We start from the raw sequence: 10,659 nt of genomic DNA, 5'->3' as shown, positions 1-10,659 counted from the left end.
TTGTCATGTGTTATCATTTTCTGAACTGAGGACTGGATGAGAGGATGAAATTTGCAGAAAAGAAGCTGTTAGTCCTGTGGTGTAGTGATCTTGTATCAAAGCAGTATGTGTTGGACAAAATCATCATCCTTTAGACCTTGAAAAATAAGTTGGAAGAGGCTGCCTTCTTTGAAAGGATATATTTTATGTAACAATACCAGTTAAAAGATTGGATGTGCTTTTCCGGGCTGGTCTGAATATATTAGAAACTGCTGACCTACTGAGTTTTTTACACACAACATACAGAAAATGGTCTGAAAATGAGAAAATATCTTAGTTGCAGTTGTCTGGAAGGCCAGTGGAGAATGGACAGACTGGGGATAATAGAAAGGCAGCAATAACTCAACCACTCATTGCAATGAATGTTTGCAGAATACCATTTCTGAAAGCACATGTTAGGCCTTCAAGCAGGCTTAACGCGCTACCTACCCCACAGCTGGTGCCACTCCTTTCAGCTAAGAAGAGGAAACTGAAGCTACACTTCACACAGGCTCCTCAAAACTGGACAATAGCAGATTGGAAAAGTTTCTGGTCTGATGAGACTAATTTCAGCTGCCACATTCAGATAGTAGGGTCAACCTACCTACCTGAATAATGTTGCTGACCATGTCCATCTTCATGGACCACGGTGTTCCCATTTTCTGATGGCGAACCATGTCTGGAACACTTCACTTTGGGATGTGGTGGACTGGATCTGCGGCAACTGTTTGTTGCTTTCATGTCATTATGGGGTGAAATCACTGAGGAATGTTTCCAACTCCTTGTTGAATCTATGCAACCAAGAATTCAAGCAGTTTTGATGGCAGTTGGGGGATCCAAACTGGTACAAGCAAAGTGGACCTAAAATAGAAGTCAGTGAGTGTATATTTTGAGTGATGTCCAAATAAATAAATACTAGGGTGAGAGTTTCCAGCTTCCAACAGATGGCAGCAGAGCACCAAGTAGACATTTGCAGACTTGAGAGCTGTGATCAAAGAATTGATGCTCTTCAAGAGACATCTGCTTAGATTTGAGAAACTAGGCCATGCTCACAATAGCTTCTTACTAACAGGCTTTTTCACAAAAAGGAACGAGCTTTGTTCAAGTTCACTATTAGTCCAAGTTATTTTGACAATATATTTTCATGTATTATACACAGAAAAACTTGTAATTGTTCACTCATAAAGCAAACGGTTGCAACAGTTGTGCCACTCTGCTGAAATAAAACATTCATGTAGCACTTTCAAAAATATTTATAAAATAATGCTCACATGGTATTCCATTTGTTTAGTGGTATATTTTGGACCAGGAAGTTCATTTTTAATTCAGTATCTGGACATGCAGTGTAAACATGAGCATTGCTAAGCTGGAGCCTTTGGTGTAGTTAATCTGTCATGTATTACCTCACTTATACTAATAAGATGTGATTCTTAAACAACAAAATTTAGCTATATCTATTATTTTGTAAAACTCAGAACCCTTAAATTAGCTAGTTTTGTGTTTATGCTTCTTGCTTTTGGTTCTTTACACAAATAATTGAACAAAGGGGGTTAAGATTGTGTTCACTACAGCTGATGTAACCCCAGAGAGCTATTGATGTTTTTCTATCAATAGATTCTTTGTAGAATTTGTTATTTCTGCTTTTCCTTTAGGACAGTCATGGCAGCTAACACTGCTGCATCAATCCTTTACACAACCACTGTCAGCCAAACCTGGGCTACTTGTGCAAATTATGGCAAAGGCCATAAAAGAGTCAAACAGGTAAGAGAAAGAGTCATTATTCTTGGAGTAGATGGGTATCTGCTGTAGCCAGCAGTCTGCTTATCTTGACATTAAACACATTAATCAGATGGATGATGAAACACACTTATTAAACTCTGACAGCCTGCACAGTAATCTTGCAAAGGTGGAGAACTTTATCTGTACATTAGTGTATAAGGTGCAAAATGCATGAGAATTTCTTGGTTTGCTTCTAAGCTGAATGTCAGTCTTGACAAATTTCTACAATGCCGCCAGTAATCTAGTAATTCTTACATCCTGTTTGGGCCTTAGAGGACCAATTTTTGATGCACAGTGGAGAAAATGTGACTGAGGTGTCTGCAGATATTCCCACTAACTGCTGCAGACAAGCTCCTGTGTATCTGTGCTGTGGTATTTGTAGAAATTAAGGTTTAATAGTTATACTTCAGTTTTTTTTAAAACAAATAATGATTAGCAATTTCAGATAATTATGAATGGCACTATGACTTGAATTGTAATGTAAGTCCTGTTTAATCTTTGTTGCTAATTTAACTGGTGCAAAGCAAAGTGTACTGGTGGCAAAAAGTCTAATATATATATATATATATATATATATATATAAAAGAAGAACACAAACAAACTTTCAACTATTTATTCACACTCATTTTTAGAAGTGCATCACTCTGTAATGAGTGTATCATTACATGCATAAATAGTTTCACTGTACCTGTTTTCATTGGACTTCTTATAAATCAGAAATGAGCCAGTCTATGTTTGTTTCAAACATGCTTCTTAAATGTCAGGGTGCTGTCCACAATCACACCTAGATGCTTCACATGTATATTCTGCCATTTTACGATGATTTCAGAAAAAGAAAGAACAGTTCCTTAATACAGCAAAAAAAAAAAAAAAAAAAAGGGAAGAAAATGAACAAAAAATCCAAACAGCTATTTCATTCATAATCAGTGTAGGTGAACATGCAGCTGGTACATACATAAATGTAAACCACTGTAATGTTTCATACAACTGGATACTCACTTCTTGACTGATAAATTACTAATCTGAAAACAGTTAGCTTATAGCATAAGAATATATATTAATATGAAATTACATAATGCTTACTCTATAGTGTGAGGATGTCTCCCCCAGAGAATTGACCTTCCATTCACTGGTACTGGTACTGGTATCTATTTTAAGTTAGGATCATACTGGCTTATCTCCATGCATGAACAATAGGACCCTCAAGCTTCTGGAGGCTGCCCATGAATTGGGTTTCAAAGGCCTTGAGAAGCTGAGAAAAGCTTACACATCCTAATGCAGCTGCTTACCTTAGTAATGCTCAGCATCTTCAAGCACACTGTACTTCCACTGAACATTTAATTTAACTGCATGGAGTCATTACCCAACGGATCGTCACACAAAACCATCCAAATAAATAAACGCAAGCACTGCAGAAGGATGTCATAGAGACTACTGAAGGAGAAAACAGTCTTTGTGCTTTCAGGCCATTTTGCAGCTCAGTTAATGTATTTCTTCATTACCATGAGACACTCCTATTTCCTGAAGCGCGAGCCTTAATGGGATTAGATAAGGGGAAGAATATGAGCTGAAACGAAGCAGCGCTCTTTATTACATTTGGCCTTCAACCCAAAGGCAAATGGAGCACCCTCAAGAGTTCAGGAGATCTTCAATAACAATTGAAATGAGAAGGTGAAGGTAATTAAAGCAAGATTATATTTAAATATAAAAACAATTATCTTGCTGCTTTATGAATTATTTCACTATTGTCAGTCTGATGACCCTCTTTACACCACGTGTAGGGCTGTGACTGTTAGTGGTCCTCTTTTCTCATGCATAAAATCACTGTTTCTTCAACTTTTACAAGTTGGTATGAAGATTTTTCTGGATTCTGTTGGAGCTAATAAACATTAAGTGATGATAGTCACATAATCCTACACAGCAGCACAATTAACCCCATCCTCCCCTGTCAATCTTTCTTGTCCATCTAAAATATCTTTAGTATATCTTCCCTCACATGTTCACCTCAGTCTTTTACCAAATTGCTTCAGTTCATAGATGCAGGAATATGCCATCAGAACACATTCTGGGAGGATTCTGCAGGTTTATTTCCCTCATTCACATTAGATGATTAAAGGAGAGATTAACAGTGCTCCCTGATTCAGATCACAGATCAATCAGACAAACAACGCTGTCAGATCTTCTCTAGATAAACGCCTCAACCCCGTCCTTTTAAAATTATATTTTACACTCCTTCACACGCAGAATCTTATCTACATTCAGACACTGCTCAGCAACAAAAAAACTTCAATAAACTAGAGCACTTTCAACAAATCTTGAAGCGGGTTACCTGAAAGATCTTGTGACAGAAGATCTAGAATACAGAAAGTAATAAAACCTAAACTACCAACAGATCACAGTCAGCTGCTGCTCTTGAAAAGGGCACATCGACTGCACTCATTGCTTGGATTTTTCCAAGCTGCCGAAATGATTCATAGTGGCAGCTTTCTGGTCACATTTTGTTCAACCTCGGGCGACTGTCACCACTCTTCTGTTCTCTTGTACCTCTTATACTGAATAAATACCATCCAGCAAGCAACTTTACTTTAGGTTAAATATATATTTTGTGAAATGATCAGTTAACTGCAATAATCCAGCTCAACTAAACTTATATGCAAATCAAATCCAGAGCAGATCTATAGGAAAATGAGCCACATAGGAGTTATAGATCATTATTTATTTTAAGTTATGAAAAACAGACATGTGTTTTTCATCTTACTCTATATTATTAGTTCACCCACCTCCAGCACCACACTGACATCAGACAGTTTGAACCCTGCAGGATCGTGAAGTGAATTGTTAATAATGATTTGCAGATAAACAGGATGTTCTCTAAAGAAACACAAACATCAAACACAATTTTTCTAACAAGACAGCTTTTGTTTCAGCCTGTTTTTCTAAGTTGTTGCTTTTCTTGCTCAGTGCAGGATGATGTGGTTGCTGGGCACTCAAGCGTACAGATAGAGATAGAGGTCAGGGTGTATCGCATGGGGCAGACTGTCCAGTAACCTGATAAGGGATTTAATGCACACACAGCTTGCCACAGATTCACAGTGGCAGTAATGGAGACCATACAGTGTTAGGATCATAATTATCCCTTCAATGTCAAGATAATTTGGTTTCAAAACTTTCTGATATTTTTGCAAATGTCACAACCCACACGTTGCACTGTCTCTTCAGGCGCAGGTATTTTAGATAAGAACCATTTGAGTATTATTAAAATTCTTTTCTATGACAAGTACATATCATAAACTGTATGTTAGGATGTCAGTTTTGTGACATTTCATTTTTCAAAATGTCTACATCTCTTTGCTCTGTCTCTGTTTACAGACTAATTTAACATCTTAATTTTGGTCCTAAATTACAGTTGGAGTCCCACAAATACACTTGTCAGTTAGGATTTGAAAATGCAGTCACAACTTAAGAGCAGACCAAAGTGAATGCCAAACAGAGCAACGTTAATCCCTGCTGCTCCAGCACAGAAATTAAAGTTTTGTTTCATAATAAATTAGTCAGATTGGCACATCCATTACTAAATGAGTAAAATGCTGAATAAAACTGTGTTCTGTTGCTGTATGATATGATAATTAATTTAGTTTTTGCTGGAAGGTCATGAACGTTAATGTATTTTGTCTGTGGTTAAAAAAAATGGAAACGTAATCAAATTGTTTATAGAGGTTTTTAAGCCACCAAATTTTAATCATTTGCTGAAAGTAAGTCAAACCAAGGAAGATACAGCAGAAATGCACTATGTGAGAAGAGAGAAAAGAAAAACAAGCCTCCAGGATATAGAGGGAAGTGAAGCAAAGTTAGAGCTGAAAAAAAAGTGAGGAGCTGAAGTTCAGAGAGAGGACAGCATACATCAGCAGATATCATTACAATAAGAACAGCAGGCAGCGCATCAGTTGCATTATACACTCGGATACCTGCTGCAGAAAGAAGTCTCCTCACACATCTTTAATATCAGAGACATCCTGAAATGTTCAAGTATGAAAATTATGTTCGTGAGCAGGAAGGAAATGGACCAAATGGACTTCTACATAAAAAAGAAGATTAAAGAAGCAGAACAACCTGACCCAGAGAGGGTTAAAGTAAGATGAATGTCTTAGAAATCAAATTTGATCTTTGGAAAACATGTTTTCAAAGTGAATCATCAGATTTTCAGATATCCTTTTGAATAAAAGGAAACAATGAGTGATCATCAGCTATATTTTAATTAATTATAAAAATAAATCTCTTGTTCAGATATTTTTTTACCATGAATATTAATTGCATAAATGATTATTAAATGTATATATTGTGACAGATCCCAGGAAGAATAGCTGTAGCTTTTTGCAGTGGCTAATGAGGATCATAATAAATTAAATGAACTTTTGTGGAATAGATAGTAAGTTTGAAAATTCAGTAGACAGAGAGAGTTCTGAGTCTTAACTTTTCAATCTAGTTAGTCAGGTACTTCTAGTATCACACTGTCCTCATCTTTCTTCTCACCAGATCTTCATTTCTCATCCCTGCCATATTTGTCAAAAGTATCCACTTTGTAAGTACATAACAGACAATGCAGGACTTATTAGTAACTCTTTCCCCTGTCTTGTCTATTCTTCAATATGTTAAATAGTTTGCTTGACTCATATTTCTCACTGTCACAACAGAATTGTTGACTTGGGTGAAAAGAGAATAAAGAGAGCTTCAGCTGATAGAGAGCAAAGCATCTTTTGCAGAGTAGCTCCAGTCGTCCTTCAATTACTGCAGCTTGAAGAGGATAGACCCCAAAGTTTGTGACATACACCTGACTGGAAGCACGAATTGTAAATTTCTTTTTCATACCTGCACAAAACATATTTTTTGGTCTTTAGTGGGAATATAGCACTAGGCTCTACCAGCGTAAGCCCATTGTAAGGAAAGCTACGAAGTCTCTGCATGTCTACTCAAAGATGTAAAGAAAAGAGCTGATGTAGAGTAGCTAAAAAATTTATGTTCAGATCCACAAATACACTGGAATATGAGTCTAAAAGAAAAGGTAGGGGATAAAAAGCCTGCCCATTGGATTTCAAATGCTTTTCTTAGTGACTTAATGGAGTTGGAAGTTTGGTTTTAAGATTTTAAAGGATGTTGGATTTGAGGGATGAGGTTGGTAGGTGAAGCAGAAAGAGTTTTGTTGTCCAGCTGAGGCAACAATAAAGAATGAGATCAAGATTTCTGAGTAATTTGCTGCTCTAAACCAAAGACCATTAACTTTGATCAGCATGTCGAGTAAAAACCAAAATCTGACTTTTTATTTTATTATATAAGATGTTATTATTCCTAATTAATCAGTGATATTTGAGAAAACAGCATATCAACTGCTTTGAATCAATTATTTTTGCTCCATGCTACAGTGTAATATCATTCAAGTGTTGCCATGCTACAGTGCAGTATGATAATGTTGAAATTATTATACAATGTAACTTGAAGCTGTATGTAACTGAGAAACCAGGACACTTAAATGACAAAAAGAGTGTGCTATGTTTACCCAGTAATTAGGGGGATGGAAAATCTACTTTGACTGCATATCTAATACAGAGTTGCAGCCTAATGTGGAGATAAATCACCAGAGGGCCTGCCGTCATTAACAAGCATAAACACTGTAGCAGACTGACCCCTTTAAAACTTCTTGATCAAAAGAAGTGGATAAAATCAAGCTGTAAATATATTAAACACTCTGCTTACCAGCAAAGAGCTGCATCCTGGTGTCCTTGTCTACTAATTGTGCTGCTTGATGCTTAGAGATTTTCTCTTTGCAGGCAAGTCAAGGGGCCAACAATCACATTAAACATTACAGCCCAAAGGTTGAGGATGGAGCAGAAAGTGAAGGGGGGGGGGAGTGGTCATCACCCATGATTAAAGGGTGTACTGGGTGAAAGGCTGTGGAGTTTAATCTGCAGTGTGCAGCTGTGGTGTGAAAGCTCCGAGAGCAGATGTGTGGAGGTGGGGTGGATCTGCAAGACAGAACGCCTTGTTGCATTTTATAAGGTGTCATGCGCTTAATTCAGAAAAACATCTGTGATAACCAGAGAAACAACCATCTGCCATACAAAACATCTTTCATTCACCTCAAGTTATAAGGATAAGGTGCACAAAGAGCTATTACAGAGACAAACATTTGTTATGCTTTTTATTCGTGTTAGAAAACAGAGATATTTGGCACAATGATTGAATGAATGAAGCGATGAAAATAATGTTACCCCTAATTTTCCTCACAGTTATTGTAATTGTGCATTATTTCATCCTTTTGTTTAAAACAGCTAATTTAAAAGTGATGTGGCCCCCTATTAGGAGGAGGCTGAAGCTTAGGAGGAAGAGCAGTTGTCTTCCAACCAGAACGTAGGCGGATCGATTCCAGGCTTCCACTGACTACATATCGAAGTGTCCTTGGGCAAGACACTTTACCCCACGTTGCCTCCCGATGTGCCTATCGGGGTGTGAACGTGTGTGTGTGAATGGGTGAATGTGATATGTAGTGTAAAGCACTTAAAGGGGTCAAACTGACTGGAAAAGCGCTATATAAGTACAAGTCCATTTACCATTTAATACTCATATTAAATCATCCAGTAACTTCAACCATACAGGATGCAACACTGAATGAATGTTGATGTTATGGATGCTGCTTCATGAGAAGTTTGAGGGTGAACATTTGAAAAATGAAGGAACGTACTGTATGTGTAAATTAAGAGCCGATAATGGTGCAATCAATCAACTTTAGTCAAAGAAGCAAAAACATGAACAGGTGAACCAATTTTTGGATAGACAAATTCAGAAAACAAGAAAAAAATGTTGTTCTGATAGTTTGTTTCTAGACTGAAACTGCTGGTTTTCTCCTGGGTAACTCAGCGGTCTGGGCTGTGTAGAGTTTGCATGTTCTGCATGTGCATGAGAGGGTTCTCTCCCATGATCCAAAAACATGCTTGCTATGTTTTTTCTTTAAATTATACCAAGAAGTGAATATGACTGTGGTTGTTTGTCTCACTGTGTAGGCCCAGCAATGGACAGGTGGCCTTTCCAGGGTCCTACCACTTGTCTAGTATATGTTTAGATAGGTACAGCCCTCCCACCCCACCCCCATCTTCGACATTGGAATTACTGGGTATAATCAATGAATGGATGGGTAAATCAACCTTTGAGGTGGGTGGAATTTTAAATGGTTGATAATTCCATCTTCACAACTACAACTACTACAGTTGTTACAGAGTTACTTTAAATCCTTATTGACTTAATTAGGTTTTGAAAAGAGTATCTAAATGAACTTGTATAAAAATAAATACAAGACTATAAACCTAATCTTTTTTCTCTAATTGAAATAATTAATGTTTTCAGCACTATCTGAAAAAAATAAAAGATCTGAGGTAGTTGTTTTAAAAATTCCACCTTTTTTATTTTTTCATGTCAATACAGCAGCAAAAAGGATGTTTTTCAAGACTGTCTCAAAACAGACTTTTTAAATAAAAGCTTGTAAAATAATTTATGTTTTTGTGCCTCATAACTAAAACTTTAAATTTTATCAAGCATTTCACCAGATAAGTTTTTAAGCGGGCTTACAGTGTACTGTATTATCCTGTAAGGGTTTCTATTCAGTTCCTCTTCCAGTGCAACACAACTTCATGAATTTCTTTAGGACTGTACTTTTTATAATAGAGATGATTTAGCTTAAAATAAAAGTTTTTTAGAATAAAACTTTTTTGATCTCATTTTATTGCATATTGTAATTAACATAAATTTCACTTATTACAGTGGGAAAAAATGAAGATGGCTTCCAGCCCTCCTGAGCCTTGCATATGTGTTGTTAAACCTCTAAGATGAACGCAGAGGATTCACTGTCCTCTTTTAAATCTTCAAAATCACTTTACTGTCATCTTTTATCTGTGGACCATGCTCATTCCTGCAACTAAAAGTGTGTTTGTGCAAGCAGCATCCTGAGAAAGCGGAGGTAGCCTCAGTAGCAGGAGATGAGACCATGCATTAAGCATGCTGTCTCTGTGTACCTTCTTCATTTTTAATGGCCCAGTGGGTACTTTGACAGAATGTAAACATGGCTACAAACAGGCAACAGTGACAACATAAGAGAGGATGGAAGACAAAGTGTAACATCTTGTTTTAATGTCATATTTCATAATTTTACTGTTATATAATTCATTAACTGTTGCACTTTTGTTTTTTTGTCCTCTCTGCTGTGTTGTGTACTGTTGGATTAACTATAAAGTACTGTATGGAAAAGTTATGCACTCCAGCTGAGTTAAATTCATTGCATTTGAAGCTGCAACAGGTTTTTTGGGCCACTGTCATGTAAACTTTAGACACCCACCAAATTGGTAAAGCAAGTCACTAATGAATGGAGCATTTTGTAGCTAAATTACAAAATTCTCCACAATGTTCATGTCATACAAAGTTCCTCAGTTATGCAACAATAAAAATAGATACTTACTGATATGATTGATCAGGTGAACAGTTCTTTCTTATTATAGTAAATAAATATAGACTGACTGAAAGAATAATTATAATGCACCAGTGTTGGTGTTGTATGTGGCCAAAGTGACTCAATTTTCATTGTTTTCTTTCCCAGATTTTTTGTTGTTTGTGATGACCATATTCAACTCTGTTTTCCAGACTTCTGTTCCATTAAAAGTCTGGAAAAACAGACTTGCTCAGTTAAGCTTTAAGATTTCAAGGTGGCTGTGAACAAAGAACAAAAAGCAATGTGTGTGAGAGCTGTGGTTTGACTGAAGTGCTCCTTTCTACTCCAGCTGGTTTAGGGTGGTTGAGAGTCTAGATTTTCTGGAATTTTCAGTG

This window comes from Melanotaenia boesemani, chromosome 21 (genome assembly GCF_017639745.1).
Source record: "Melanotaenia boesemani isolate fMelBoe1 chromosome 21, fMelBoe1.pri, whole genome shotgun sequence".
Lineage (NCBI taxonomy): Eukaryota > Metazoa > Chordata > Actinopteri > Atheriniformes > Melanotaeniidae > Melanotaenia > Melanotaenia boesemani.
The sequence above is the reverse complement of the archived record's forward strand: the minus strand, read 5'-3'. Positions refer to the sequence as shown.